General features: G+C 54.0%; 1 pseudogene; it reads right to left on the bottom strand.

The window, feature by feature from the left end:
• Positions 1 to 1,642: 1,642 nt before the first annotated feature.
• The window catches only part of LOC133356403 (beta-1,4 N-acetylgalactosaminyltransferase 1-like), a 40,925-nt pseudogene continuing 25,576 nt past the window's right edge, over positions 1,643 to 16,991 (bottom strand).

Consider the following 16,991-nt stretch of genomic DNA (forward strand, 5'->3'; position numbering starts at 1 on the left):
ATGAACAAGGTTTATAACGGTAAATGCGAGGTAGAGCACTTTATTCATATAGAATACTCTCGATTCCAATTTTACACGCTTGTTGATGTCGTATCCTCAAATCTTCTAACTCAATTTTAACCCACTTCCTAATGTGGTATTGACTATCGACTGCAAACTTGGTATACTTATGTCATACTGATGACAATATATTCTATCATAAAAATATATATTTATAAACATTATTTTTTATATGTTATGTTTCGGCTTGGGTTTAATTGTCCACGGTCAACTGACGTTGGCTGTTACGTTATGGCAAGCTTCGGGGCCACTTCCTGGAGTCGTGGAGTTCTGCCATTACTAGTACATTTAATAAAAGCATGTTTTTTTAAAGTTTTTAAAAATATTAAATGGAGGCCACGGACTGCGCCACGGAGCTTTCAGTGGTAAACAAGGTACCGTGTTTACCGGGTAATACTTTGCGCTTCCTTTACCCTACCGGGTAATTCCTCCGAGCTACCTTTACCCTACCCTTTACCTTACCCCTTGGCATGTCGACATCTTTACCCTTTTACCCGGTAAAAGGGTAAATTACCTTGCCGAGGCCTACCACAGGCGTCCGTGTCGGGAACCGAGCAAAGGTCCTTGACAAATGCTACCACTGAGCTGCCATCCGCAATTGTAGGCAACTCTTGCGTTTTGTCGTGTTGATAGCATAATGCAATCCCTGAAGGCCGCGATAGGATGCCAATACCCGTATGGTGTTCTCCACAGCAATGCGAATGCTTTGTTAGATGCCCTTTGCCGATTCCTCCACCCATGTGCGATTTCATGTTTGCCAGACTGACTTACCCGTCCGTGTTCAGCTAAACTGCAGCTGACTACAAGACGTCTGTTTCCACAGAAATTCCCCGAAGTTGGCAAAAAAATACGCCTAGCCTGCACCTCGATCACGAGCAATACCCATAGCCACATATCGTCAGATCTTCGAAGCAAACCAGGGTTGTTCCTGGATATACTGAGCGGCTTGTGTGGGCCACCACCCTACAGAACACGTGTTGTGGGCCCACGTGGTGCCGAGTGCGGCCACCACAAGCCATTGTGTTGCTCCCCGCCTTGGCCAGTGGGAAATGTAGGAGACGCCTACGTGGGGAGGCCATCGTTCAGCAGTGGATTGATCAAGACGCTGTCTAGTATAGTTGGGATGATAAAACAGTGGATTAAACTACGCTGTGTTAAAGAAGGATGCTTTAACACTGGCTGAGCAAAGGCCAGAAAGTCGTGGCAAGCAACAAACAGCGCTGTCGAAGTTGTGATCCATAGTCAATCCATTTCTTAAACCGAGCAAGGTGATTTATAAGAGCTTGGAGAAAGACGATGGAAGGGGGGAAATAGAGTACGTTAGAAAATACTTCAAATGGAAAAGCGACTGGGAGGGTGCACGCCTGCACATTCGCGACCATCTTGGGCTTTTGAAAGTTTCGTCTCGAGTGGAGTAACACGGCTCTGACAGCAGAGGGCCATCCTGGATCAATGTTGTCAACGTTTACTGCTCGGAGACGTGTTATCCTGACACGCAGCGGGTGCTGACCACTCGCTCTCAACCGCATCAGACCAAGAGGCTGATGCGCACATCTTCAGAAATGAAAGATTATAAACAAGCCACAGTGAGCTGCACTTTATTATTTGTATGATGTGAATCGACAACACCACGGCAACTTGATAAAATTACTTATTTTTTGAAACACTTGATCATTCTCAATGATTGCACTTACAGCAGTTTAACTACTCTACTATCAAATACATGTTAATTTCCCGAGTTCCCAGAGTAAAACATGGATATTGGTTACATTATATATTATCGATAGAAACTTCAGGGAAGTGCATACCGTTTAATTGTTTATGACTTGAGGTTTTGATCGGTACAGTACTACCTGAAAATACTGAAGCCAATCCAAGCGAGTTTGGTTTCTGAACCCAGCACATTGGCATTGAGTTCACATTTGAACCTCATGGCGAGACCCCGGGGTCCCATCAGTCCCCGGCTCTCGCATAAACATAATGTCAACAAAACTTGACTTTTTCACCAATGGATTTGAAGGATGGTGGCAAGTGTTGTCTTTTAAACTATGCCTTTAAAACTGAAAACTACTTACCCGCCGTACCTCTATTTAAATACACTATCGAAAAAAATATTTACACCCCTCTACCAATCATCGTGTTTCTCAGTGTGGATTTGTGAACACGCTTTGTAAACAGTACATCAAATAGTACGCGTTTTCAATGCGCTGTTCATATTGCAACAAGAGTTTATAGCAATGTTCCTCTACAGAGTAGTGGGTTGCCGCTAATCTTATTATTGATACGAACGGTATGTGGGGACTATGGCTTAATCGCAAAAACAAACTTTGCACAGATGCATACGGACAAGAGAAGTATTATCAAACAGGAGGAATAAACGGTGCAACGCATCTCATCTGTTAAATATCTGCAGGTGAAAGGATTGTAATCGATTGATCCTGGCTGCAGACATTGGTAGGTCACATAATAATGAAGAGAGCAATTTCACTGTATTATGCATCCCGTTACGACAAATAAAGGACTTGAGTCGTGTAGGCAGTTTGATCAGCTTTGCATAAGACTTATGATCCTGCCCATACCCGAGCATGGAGTGCATTCGCTAGTTCAGCTCTTCTGCGCATTCGTCCTCACTGTGCTTGGACGACATGACAACAGAATGATCTGCACCAGGTGGGTCGCGGCGTTTATGTGCGCGGTGGGACGGAGTCGGCAAAATTTAATTAATTACGATTTTGACTTCCATTTATTCGGGACCCCGGGGTCCCGCCATAAGGTTAATTTGCCAAATTCCAAAAAAGCCATTGCAAATTGCTAAACTGGGATCGCAGCAGTAGCAATCATCGCCCCCTGCCGGCAGACTAATGCTCCGGGTTACTCTTGCAAATAAAATGTATCCTGGTCTCTTGAGTTCTAACCTGAGTCAACAAAAGCACACCTTGTATTTAAAGTACTGCATCCATCGATAAAACAAACACGCGTGTTAACGTTGCCACGCGTGTAAATGGCTGGAGGGAACGCATTGCAGCAGCCGTGACTGATGCAGGCAATAACGTCCACGCCGCAAGCAGTCTCGTACACACATTCACACCATTGCTGTCGACAATCACTTTCGACACAACAAAAATAAATCACGAGACCGTTTTCACAACGATTGTGCTTCAAGTGACAAGTTCAAGTCCCTGATAATGATGAACCGCGATCCAAGCCTGCAAACCTCGCCCAGGGCGGTATTATCCAATAAACTAAAGGGCCTACGAAAAACGATGTTGACTTTTTTTGTTTGTATGATAAAAAAATGTAACCAAGATATCTTCTTGAATAAATATATTCGAATGGCTGCTCGTTGCAATTTCTTTGGGGTGGTAGAAAATCGGTGACTCGTGAGGCATATTACACCGAAAATAAGTCAAACATCTTTAAGCTTTAATGAAAAAGTAAATCAATATGGCACTCGCCATGCGGTCGTCCTGTCAGGACATTGAAATTGATATTGATGAAAATGAACAGCATTATTATAAAGCTGCGTCATATGATGATAATGATAGTAAAACATTGTTGAACATTTTTCGCTCAATATTTGAAAGTTTACCTTGTTTTTCTTCTCAATCATTTCAAATGAGATCTGCCTATCTGCGGCACACGGCAGACTCCCATCGGATGAGGGCACAGACTAAATAATGAACGTATCAGCAGTAACGACATCTGCCCAGCGGCAGGACCAAAGTAGGCGTGAAACAAGCGAATGACAGCGGCGGTAGTCGTAACATGGGGCAGCAGCAACTGTGGACAGTTATCACTGAAGGCCTAGAAGGACCTTAATCTGGCCCTGACCTATAGCCCCATGTGCACCCTAGGCCACTGCAGACCAAACCCAAACATGTCTCTCAGCCCAAGTCTATGCCGTGCACTGCAACGGAGTTCAACACAACACAACACGATACCGGCACCAGGTCACGGTACAAATCAAGTCCCACCAACCATGTGAGGTTCTTGGCTACAGGGTAGCCACCTGTCTGGGTCTGACCCAGACAGTCCTGGGAATCGACATGTTCGGATTTGAATCGTACCGAGATCTGGTGAAATTATTTGACCTTGGGATCGGTCTCCTGTGGATAATAAGGCAGCAACCCCATCCTTGGATTCCTAACATCCAGTGCTGCCAGCAGTGAACGTGGCTACAAGTCGTAACACTTGAGGTGGTTCTTGAAGAAGAGAGCGCGCACCGTGCGACTGTGGGCGTCCGGCGCTCGGCGGAACTTGTTGTACTTCTGCTGGGATCCGGGCATCTTGGCTGCGTGTCCGATGGAGACGTCGCTGCACGTGGCGACGCGCAGCTTGCCCAGCCCGTCGATAAAAAACTCTGTGAGGGGTTCAAAAAATTAACCCGTAAAAAGAAAGTTTTTCACTATAAATCTTTTATATGCGTGTTCAATGGGCCACAACCCAGCCCACATTGGTCTTTGAAACGGGCGGCTAGAGTCCTCTCGTCCTCTGGCTTGAGATGGCTGCCACCTATGGGTCAGATGATTGTCTGCCACCATTAAGCAATTGGTAATTAAATATAAAAAAAAATTCCTAAAAGGTGTAAAATTTTGTAAAAAAAATTTCACGAAAATACATTGTCACGCACAACGAGTCTGTGTGCAAAATGTCAGCTCGATTGGATCACGGGAAGTGGGTTAAAAAACGACCGAAAGATTTGCACGGTCGTAAGCAAGCAAGCAAGTGAACTTAATATAAATGATTTAATAATAAGTATAACCCGTAAAAACAAAGTTTTTCACTCTAAATCCTTTATATGCGTGGCGGCTAGAGTCCTCTCGTCCTCTGGCTTGAGATAGCTGCCACCTATGGGTCAGATGATTGTCTGCCAGTATTAAGCAATTGGTAATTAAATATTTAATTTGTTTTCCCTAAACAGTGTAAAATTTAGGAAAAAATTTTCACGAACATGAATTGTCTCGCACAACGAGTCTGTGTGCAAAATGTCAGCTCGGTTGGATCACGGGAAGTGGGTTAAAAAACGACCGAAAGATTTGCACGGTCGTAAGCAAGCAAGCAAGCACGCAAGCAAGCAAGCGAACTTAATATAAAGGATTTAAAAATATCACACACTCAGGAAGGAAAAGCACCCAGCAGAGAATTGCGCTATTGCGGGTGCCTGGCCGGGAGTCGCGATTCCCTGAATGGATCGTCGGAATTGTGAAATCGTGGAGTTGAGTTGAGGCTGGCACGGTGCTTCGGTACATGCTGCTGTGTGTGATCCCTATTCAATAAGTTGTAGGTGACTTATAGTAATAGGTTTTTACCCTTTCAACTGGTACAAAACTGACACCTTTATACAAGGCATCATGTTTGCAATAACCACAACACAAGCAGTCAAAATGCAAACAAAAAGAAACAACTCTGATGATGATAATGATATGCACTGTCCTTGAAGTTGATTGGTCCACACCCGAGACAGCTTTCCTTAGAGCCTAGTCTCACATTGACAGCTTTCCTTAAAGCCTACGTTTCACAGTGGATGGGGGTAAATATCCCGTGACGTTATTTGAAGAACAGGAGGCCATTGCGTGCTGGTATCGTGGACCAAGTATGAAATATTACACCGCTAATTAGTGACTGGGGAAGCATCGCATCGTCGCCCGTGGTAACTCCAAAGGAGCCTCCTGAAAAAGCGGCGTTGAAACTGGTAGGGGCCGTCCATAAATGACGTCACGCGATTTTTGACCTGCCCCCCCCCCCCCCCCTTCGTCACACGGCGTCACAAAAAGTCATACCCTCCCTCCAATATGACGTCACAAAGCTCTGCCCCCCCCCCCCCCCCCCGAAAAAAAATAAAAGATGCTTCAATCGCTTTAAACTATTGTCATTGTAGTGCGTATTTAATGTGGCGCTGCACTCTGATGTTGTAGGAGAAACATTTATTAAAAAGTCGATTTAATTAAGTAGAACGTGTTGTCTATATTTATTTAAATTTGCGCATTTTGATGTGACGTCACGTTTCTCACACATCGTCACAAATGTCTGACCCCCCCCCCCCCCTGTAGGTGCGTGACGTCATTTATGGACGGCCCCGTAATCGTGCGGTGGGCGTGCGTGGCGCGGGTGCGGCTGGTACCCGTGTGGCCCACGCGGCTGAACTGGGGGTCGAACCCAACAGCGCGCACGCTCGTGGTGCGAGCCATGAAGAAGTTGACCACGACGTCCACGATGTCGCAGCTGGGGAAGCCGTCCAGCTGCTGGTAGGAGCCCGAGAGGCGGAAGAGGCAGTCGCCCTCCTCGGGGCTGCCCGCCACCACCTTCAGCTTGTGCTGGAACGCGTTGTTGGCGACTTTGCCACCCACCTGGCGCCGGAGAGAGTTTTGCTTTCACGGAGTGCAGAATGATGATCATCTTCTTGGTTCTTTCGGTTAAAGTCACGTAGAATGGAAATAATAAAATAGCAACAATAAAACATAATAAAATATTTTATTTTATTATGTTTTATTATGTTTTATTGTTATTATTCTTTTATTTCCATTATACGTGACTTTACCGAAAGAACCAAGAAGATGAATCCCTGCAGTCACGAAAGCCTTTAACTCGAAATTTAATGATGATCATCTTTATTTAATCCTGCAGGAATGCCGATAAGCCAGGAGGCTCGTTCTCACAGATGTCCAGATGCTGAGCACGGGACCCAAAGGACCGAAACGTCAATCGACCGCTACACTACCGCTCCCCACGTCCAGTATTGGAGCACTCACCCAGTGGTTTACCAACGCACCCCGAGTTCAGTTCCTTGCCAAGGCTGTTATTTTGTTATCAGTGGCAAGTGATATCTGAACCGGTGCTGGATCTCCCTGTACCCAGTGCTGTAAAATCTTAATATTACCCAAGTATAATAATAAGCAAGTTGGCCATGCTGAAGTATTTCTGGAAAAGGCTTTAATGCCATCTTCATTTGATTAACCAGAATTCCACAACTTTCCTTGATTTTACTTCTGTTAACATGCTTACGTCAACGCAAAAGTTATTCAGTAATTTTAAGTGTTTTATGCACCCAGACAGGATATTAAGAGGCTTCAATGCAGCAGGCCTCACCGAGCCTAGGCAGTGGGGCTCAGGGTGGCCCTGGCAGCGCACAGCGTCACACTGCGTCACAGTGTCACACCGTCACACCACGTGACAGCATCACACTGCGTCACAGTGTTGCACAGTGTCATACGGCGTCAAATAGCCTCACACCGTGTCGCACAGCGTCACACCATGTCACAGTGTCACTGCGTCATACCATGTCACAGCGTCACACCATGTCGCACAGTGTCACACAGTGCCATACCGTGTCCCACGGCGTCACACCGCGTCACACAATGTCACACTGTGTCACGCAGCATCACATCACACAGCGTCACACCATGTTACACCGCGTCACACCGTGTCACACCGTGTCACACCGTGTCACACAGAATCATACCGTTTCACACAGCATCAAGCATCACACCTTGCCATACAGTATCACCCCATGTCACACAGCGTCACACCGTGTCACACCATGCCACAGCGTGTTGCACAGCGTCACACTGTGTCACGCAGCATCACTGTGTCACACCGAGTCGCACAGCATTACACCGCGTCGCACAGTATCACATTGTATCACACAGCGTCAAACCGTGTCGCACAGCGTCACACTGTGTCACACTGCGAATATGGAATAGTGGCTCAGCGGCAGTACCACGCACGCCACTCGATTGCGCTGATGATTATTAAGATAACGATTTTTCGCGCGTGGCAATCAAGGCACGAGAGGAAAACTCACGACGTCGAACAGCGTCTTGTCCAGCACCTCCACCATGCGCTCCAAGCTCGTGCCCTCCGTGAACAGGAAGTCATCGTCCACCCACAGCAGGTACTTGGTGGTCACCTGGGAGATCGCCAAGTTCCTCCCGGCGAACCAGCCCTGAGCGGAGCGAGCAGGGGAACACGCGAAGCCATCTGCTGTGTGAGGCCCTCTGGATGGGCTGCAGGCAGTAGAGCGTCACATTGAAGGCGGGGGGGCCTATGGCCCGTGGGTTAATTTTGTACGATCACGCGAGACCTAACATTCTGGCCGTACTGATCGGGTACAAGAGGGCAGTGTTAAGTCAACATTGTGTTTATTTGAGTCCTAGTCTTAGTCCGGTCGATGACGATTTATGCAACTGAGTCAAGTCTCTCGTCTGTTGCTTTAATTTGGTCATTCACTTGCGCAAAAACGTCGGCCACTCTTCGTTCATGAATTTCATTTCGACTACCTGGATCTTATATCCTGATGATTTTTGATGCAGTTTTAAACGAGACGTGCGTACCTGGTCGCTGCTACATCTGGGTGTGAGCATCGTTAGTTACCTTCCCCCGTGTATGAGCTGGAACTGTAATTGGCGTGTTTAACGCTCGCGTGCGCGCGTGACAATTTAATTTGTTTGGATGCATTTGGTGGTGGAGGTTTACATAACACAATTGGACAGGATCATTTCCTAGCCTAACCCAAAAATCTATGATGAATATTGGCCGAGTAAACATATACGTTCCGATAATTTAGTCACGTGACTAGTCACAAGACGCCAGTGCACCGAGGATGACCAACCATGGTAAGTGCCTGCATACGTAAACAAGCACGATCTATGGAGGCAAGCACTTTCAAGGTCGCGACAGTTAGTTACGATTTCGATTTAAAGCTTTCGTGACTGCAGGGATTCATCTTCTTGGTTCTTTCGGTAAAGTCACGTAGAATGGAAATAATAAAATAATAAAAATTAACATAATAAAATAATTCTCACGACGTTTCGGCCACAACGCAAGCAGCCGTCCTCAGGTGAAGAACAGGTCTGTCAGAAAGACAGCGTCTGAATGAACACCACCAGGCTTGGCAGCGTATATATCCCCTCCTTTTGATGCTGCTAATCCTGAATAATGCACGGGCATAAGTAGTACTAATCACATACCTGCATTTCCCATAAATATGCTAAATTCCTCTTGATATGCAAATTCCTTTGTCAAGGCGCTCTTCCCCCTCCAACCCAGCTTAAATATACGCTGCCAAGCCTGGTGGTGTTCATTCAGACGCTGTCTTTCTGACAGACCTGTTCTTCACCTGAGGACGGCTGCTTGCGTTGTGGCCGAAACGTCGTGAGAATTATTTTATTATGTTTTATTTTTATTATAAAAATAAATGGTGAAAGCTCTCAGCCTGCGTCTCCACGTGGATTTCAGAGCCACTGCCCACCTTTCCGAAGGGCATGATGTACTGCTCCACGCGCGGCTCCTGCACCATCTCGGTCTTGTCCGAGTCGTCCGCCACGATGATGGTGACGTTGGGGTAGAATTGGCGGATGCTGCGGATGAGTCCCCTCAGCTTGTCGTAGCGCAGGAAAGTCTTGGTCACCACCGTGACGAGTTTGCCGATGTCACCATCTGGTCGCGCGCGGTCACAATAATAAAGGTCACGACCCCCCGTGCGGCCAGTGCTGTTGGTGAACACCCATTAATGGCGCACGAGTGGCTGGTTTGGCCAGAACCACACCCGGCCACATTTTTCTCCTCGGCGCTGATAATCACAAGTCGCACAAGGTACTCGTTGAAGGCCGAGCCAAACTACGGGGAGGCCCAGGACGCGTTCCGACATCGTTCACGGACGACATTCGCTGTCACCAGGAGTCAGGTCGCCTGCTCCCCACATTTATGACGAAAGTAATTTAAACGCAACGACGAAAACTTCCGAATAGTGAGCACCTACGAAGGCCGGCACGGCACTCAAGGGGGTAGGTGGCCAGAACCACGCCCGGCTGCCTTTGTTTCCTGAGTGGCGACGTTAACACATTGCACGAGATACTCATTTTAGGCCGAGTCAACATATGGGAGGTACCAGGCCCGGTTCAGATGTTCGTCACTGTTGGTGGCCGTGAGCGGGAATAGATCTCGGGTCGCCGGGCTCGTAGCGCAGCGCACCGGATTCACGGCCACTGACAACTCCCGTCAAGTGGTATAACTTTAAAAAAAATCCCATAATGTAATAATATTTAACATTTGTAAGGCACATTTCATCCGTCGGTCCCAATGCGCCATAAGCCACATGGATTTCGGGAAGTACCGTAACTTCAGGATTGTCAGTTCAACAAGGTGAACTTGGTCCACCGAGGCTGGTCCTGATGGTGCCAGTGACTGGGTCTGCCTATGGCTGAGAGTCTTCACGCTCCAACGCCGCTCACCAGCGCCGCCGTCGTAGAGGCGCGGAATCTCCGGGTGCGCCACGCGGATCGGGATCTCTGCTTTGTGGCTCCCACTCCTCATGAGCACTAAGGGAGTGGGACGGGGGGGGGGGGCAGCAATAGGGAAAAGAGTGGAATGGTGGTGTGGAAGAAAAAGGAGGGTGACACCGTGTCGATGCGTTTGTCTCTCCGCGTCTGTCTCTCTGTGCCTGTCTCTTATTTAGCATGGCCTAATCCACTGGGAGCCTCTCTTCAACCCTACTTTACAAATCTTCATTGTAATATTGGACGACGCGATGTGACAAGATTTGAGCCGTTCTGAAATCGCCCAGGACCAGTGGAAGGCCGGTGAGCTTGCTTGTCGGTGGCCGTGGGAACGCGGCATGGGTCTGCACGTGGGATCGTGCTGGACACCGTTACACAATTAAGGGTCACGGTTTCGTTGGTTAATCCACGACCTTTGTTTCGTTTCCGTCGTCCCGTATTGCCCCCTCGTTTGTTCTATCCGCGCTAATGGTCGCATACAATTCTCCCGAATCTGAGGTGATACATTATTGCATGTGCGACGTGACGTACAGTTTCACCGTGGGAGTAACACCATCCCCAGGAGTTCAGTTGAAAGTTTAAAGGTGCGACACGTGTCGAGAGTGAGAGCAAGACGCAAGCTAACGCCGTACCCGTCTCAGGCCGTGCCGGGCAAGTATGCCGTGTTGGTGTAGGTGACCGCTCGCAGCTGCACATTGAGGCTGGGCAGGTGATGGCTGCTGAGCGAGAGGCGTTCCGTCTGCAGTCCCTGCACCTCCACTCCTTCCACCTCGGACACCGTGTCGAACACGCCGCGCTGGGCCCAAAGCGTCACCTGGGCAAAGGGAGTCACGGGGGCGGCACGGCGCAGTGGTGATGCTCAAAAATGTTTATCATCTGAAGGTAAAATTGCCCTCCACCAACCTGTCACTCACCCTGCCCCACGACCTCCACCAACCTGCCACTCACCCTGCCCCAGGACCTCCACCAACCTGTCACTCACCCTGCCCCACTACCTCCACCAACCTGCCACTCACCCTGCCCCACGACCTCCACCAACCTGTCACTCACCCCGCCCCACTACCTCCACCAACCTGTCACTCACCCTGCCCCACTACCTCCACCAACCTGTCACTCACCCCGCCCCACGACCTCCACCAACCTGTCACTCACCCTGCCCCACTACCTCCACCAACCTGTCACTCACCCCGCCCCACGACCTCCACCAACCTGTCACTCACCCTGCCCCACGACCTCCACCAACCTGTCACTCACCCCGCCCCACGACCTCCACCAACCTGTCACTCACCCTGCCCCACGACCCCCACCAACCTGCCACTCACCCCGCCCCACGACCCCCACCAACCTGTCACTCACCCTGCCCCACCACCTCCACCAACCTGCCACTCACCCCGCCCCACGACCTCCACCAACCTGCCACTCACCCTGCCCCACGACCTCCACCAACCTGTCACTCACCCTGCCCCACGACCTCCACCAACCTGCCACTCACCCTGCCCCACGACCTCCACCAACCTGTCACTCACCCTGCCCCACGACCTCCACCAACCTGTCACTCACCCTGCCCCACGACCTCCACCAACCTGCCACTCACCCTGCCCCACGACCTCCACCAACCTGCCACTCACCCTGCCCCACGACCTCCACCAACCTGCCACTCACCCTGCCCCACGACCTCCACCAACCTGTCACTCACCCTGCCCCACGACCTGCACCAACCTGTCACTCACCCTGCCCCACCACCTCCACCAACCTGTCACTCACCCTGCCCCACGACCTCCACCAACCTGCCACTCACCCTGCCCCACGACCTCCACCAACCTGTCACTCACCTTGCCCCACTACCTCCACCAACCTGTCACTCACCCCGCCCCACGACCTCCAACAACCTGTCACTCACCCTGCCCCACGACCTCCACCAACCTGCCACTCACCTTGCCCCACTACCTCCACCAACCTGTCACTCACCCCGCCCCACGACCTCCAACAACCTGTCACTCACCCTGCCCCACGACCTCCACCAACCTGTCACTCACCCTGCCCCACGACCTCCACCAACCTGCCACTCACCCTGCCCCACGACCTCCACCAACCTGTCACTCACCCTGCCCCACGACCTCCACCAACCTGTCACTCACCCTGCCCCACCACCTCCACCAACCTGTCACTCACCCTGCCCCACGACCTCCACCAACCTGCCACTCACCCTGCCCCACGACCTCCACCAACCTGTCACTCACCCTGCCCCACGACCTCCACCAACCTGTCACTCACCCTGCCCCACCACCTCCACCAACCTGTCACTCACCCTGCCCCACGACCTCCAACAACCTGTCACTCACCCTGCCCCACGACCTCCACCAACCTGCCACTCACCCTGCCCCACGACCTCCACCAACCTGTCACTCACCCTGCCCCACTACCTCCACCAACCTGTCACTCACCCTGCCCCACCACCTCCACCAACCTGTCACTCACCCTGCCCCACGACCTCCACCAACCTGCCACTCACCCCTCCCCACTACCTCCACCAACCTGTCACTCACCCTGCCCCACGACCTCCACCAACCTGCCACTCACCCTGCCCCACGACCTCCACCAACCTGCCACTCACCCCTCCCCACTACCTCCACCAACCTGTCACTCACCCCGCCCCACGACCTCCACCAACCTGCCACTCACCCCTCCCCACTACCTCCACCAACCTGTCACTCACCCTGCCCCACGACCTCCACCAACCTGCCACTCACCCTGCCCCACGACCTCCACCAACCTGCCACTCACCCCTCCCCACTAGCTCCACCAACCTGCCACTCACCCCTCCCCACTACCTCCACCAACCTGCCACTCACCCTGCCCCACGACCTCCACCAACCTGCCACTCACCCCGCCCCACGACCTCCACCAACCTGCCACTCACCCTGCCCCACGACCTCCACCAACCTGCCACTCACCCCGCCCCACGACCTCCACCAACCTGTCACTCACCCTGCCCCACGACCCCCACCAACCTGCCACTCACCCTGCCCCACGACCTCCACCAACCTGTCACTCACCCTGCCCCACGACCCCCACCAACCTGCCACTCACCCTGCCCCACTACCTCCACCAACCTGTCACTCACCCCGCCCCACGACCTCCACCAACCTGTCACTCACCCCGCCCCACGACCTCCACCAACCTGTCACTCACCCCGCCCCACGACCCCCACCAACCTGCCACTCACCCCGCCCCACGACCTCCACCAACCTGTCACTCACCCCGCCCCACGACTTCCACCAACCTGTCACTCACCCCGCCCCACGACCTCCACCAACCTGTCACTCACCCTGCCCCACTACCTCCACCAACCTGTCACTCACCCCGCCCCACGACCTCCACCAACCTGTCACTCACCCTGCCCCACCACCTCCACCAACCTGTCACTCATCCTGCCCCACTACCTCCACCAACCTGCCACTCACCCTGCCACACTACCTCCACCAACCTGTCACTCACCCCGCCCCACGACCTCCACCAACCTGTCACTCACCCTGCCCCACTACCTCCACCAACCTGTCACTCACCCCGCCCCACGACTTCCACCAACCTGCCACTCACCCTGCCCCACGACCCCCACCAACCTGCCACTCACCCCGCCCCACGACCTCCACCAACCTGTCACTCACCCCGCCCCACGACCTCCACCAACCTGTCACTCACCCCGCCCCACGACCTCCACCAACCTGTTACTCACCCTGCCCCACGACCCCCACCAACCTGCCACTCACCCTGCCCCACTACCTCCACCAACCTGTCACTCACCCCGCCCCACGACCTCCACCAACCTGTCACTCACCCTGCCCCACCACCTCCACCAACCTGTCACTCATCCTGCCCCACTACCTCCACCAACCTGTCACTCACCCTGCCCCACGACCTCCACCAACCTGCCACTCACCCTGCCCCACTACCTCCACCAACCTGTCACTCACCCTGCCCCACGACCCCCACCAACCTGCCACTCACCCTGCCCCACGACCTCCACCAACCTGCCACTCACCCTGCCCCACGACCTCCACCAACCTGTCACTCACCCTGCCCCACGACCTCCACCAACCTGTCACTCACCCTGCCCCACGACCTCCACCAACCTGTCACTCACCCTGCCCCACTACCTCCACCAACCTGTCACTCACCCCGCCCCACGACCTCCACCAACCTGCCACTCACCCTGCCCCACGACCTCCACCAACCTGCCACTCACCCTGCCTCACGACCCCCACCAACCTGCCACTCACCCTGCCCCACGACCCCCACCAACCTGTCACTCACCCTGCCCCACGACCTCCACCAACCTGTCACTCACCCCGCCCCACGACCTCCACCAACCTGCCACTCACCCTGCCCCACGACCCCCACCAACCTGTCACTCACCCTGCCCCACTACCCCCACCAACCTGCCACTCACCCTGCCCTACGACCCCCACCAACCTGCCACTCACCCTGCCCCACTACCCCCACCAACCTGCCACTCACCCTGCCCCACTACCTCCACCAACCTGTCACTCACCCTGCCCCACTACCCCCACCAACCTGTCACTCACCCTGACCCACTACCCCCACCAACCTGTCACTCACCCGGCCCCACGACACCCACCAACCTGTCACTCACCCTGCCCCACTACCCCCACAAACCTGTCACTCACCCTGCCCCACTACCCCCACCAACCTGTCACTCACCCTGCCCCACGACCCCCACCAACCTGCCACTCACCCTGCCCCACTACCTCCACCAACCTGCCACTCACCCTGCCCCACTACCCCCACCAACCTGTCACTCACCCTGCCCCACTACCTCCACCAACCTGCCACTCACCCTGCCCCACTACCTCCACCAACCTGTCACTCACCCTGCCCCACTACCTCCACCAACCTGTCACTCACCCTGCCCCACTACCCCCACCAACCTGCCACTCACCCTGCCCCACGACCTCCACCAACCTGTCACTCACCCCGCCCCACGACCCCCACCAACCTGCCACTCACCCCGCCCCACGACCTCCACCAACCTGTCACTCACCCTGCCCCACGACCCCCACCAACCTGCCACTCACCCTGCCCCACTACCTCCACCAACCTGTCACTCACCCCGCCCCACGACCTCCACCAACCTGTCACTCACCCCGCCCCACGACCTCCACCAACCTGTCACTCACCCCGCCCCACGACCTCCACCAACCTGTCCACTCACCCCGCCCCACGACCTCCACCAACCTGTCACGCACCCCGCCCCACGACTTCCACCAACCTGTCACTCACCCCGCCCCACGACCTCCACCAACCTGTCACTCACCCTGCCCCACTACCTCCACCAACCTGTCACTCACCCCGCCCACGACCTCCACCAACCTGTCACTCACCCTGCCCCACCACCTCCACCAACCTGTCACTCACCCTGCCCCACTACCTCCACCAACCTGCCACTCACCCTGCCCCACTACCTCCACCAACCTGTCACTCACCCCGCCCCACGACCTCCACCAACCTGTCACTCACCCTGCCCCACTACCTCCACCAACCTGTCACTCACCCCGCCCCACGACTTCCACCAACCTGCCACTCACCCTGCCCCACGACCCCCCACCAACCTGCCACTCACCCCGCCCCACGACCTCCACCAACCTGTCACTCACCCCGCCCCACGACCTCCACCAACCTGTCACTCACCCCGCCCCACGACCTCCACCAACCTGTCACTCACCCTGCCCCACGACCCCCACCAACCTGCCACTCACCCTGCCCCACTACCTCCACCAACCTGTCACTCACCCCGCCCCACGACCTCCACCAACCTGTCACTCACCCTGCCCCACCACCTCCACGAACCTGTCACTCATCCTGCCCCACTACCTCCACCAACCTGTCACTCACCCTGCCCCACGACCTCCACCAACCTGCCACTCACCCTGCCCCACTACCTCCACCAACCTGTCACTCACCCTGCCCCACGACCCCCACCAACCTGCCACTCACCCTGCCCCACGACCTCCACCAACCTGCCACTCACCCTGCCCCACGACCTCCACCAACCTGTCACTCACCCTGCCCCACGACCTCCACCAACCTGTCACTCACCCTGCCCCACGACCTCCACCAACCTGTCACTCACCCTGCCCCACTACCTCCACCAACCTGTCACTCACCCCGCCCCACGACCTCCACCAACCTGCCACTCACCCTGCCCCACGACCTCCACCAACCTGCCACTCACCCTGCCTCACGACCCCCACCAACCTGCCACTCACCCTGCCCCACGACCCCCACCAACCTGTCACTCACCCTGCCCCACGACCTCCACCAACCTGTCACTCACCCCGCCCCACGACCTCCACCAACCTGCCATTCACCCTGCCCCACGACCCCCACCAACCTGCCACTCACCCTGCCCACGACCTCCACCAACCTGCCACTCACCCTGCCCCACGACCCCCACCAACCTGTCACTCACCCTGCCCCACTACCCCCACCAACCTGCCACTCACCCTGCCCTACGACCCCCACCAACCTGCCACTCACCCTGCCCCACTACCCCCACCAACCTGCCACTCACCCTGCCCCACTACCTCCACCAACCTGTCACTCACCCTGCCCCACTACCCCCACCAACCTGTCACT

Source organism: Lethenteron reissneri, chromosome 54, assembly GCF_015708825.2.
Source record: "Lethenteron reissneri isolate LAM-NWPU_2019-01 chromosome 54, ASM1570882v1, whole genome shotgun sequence".
In the NCBI taxonomy this organism is placed as follows: Eukaryota; Metazoa; Chordata; class Hyperoartia; order Petromyzontiformes; family Petromyzontidae; genus Lethenteron; species Lethenteron reissneri.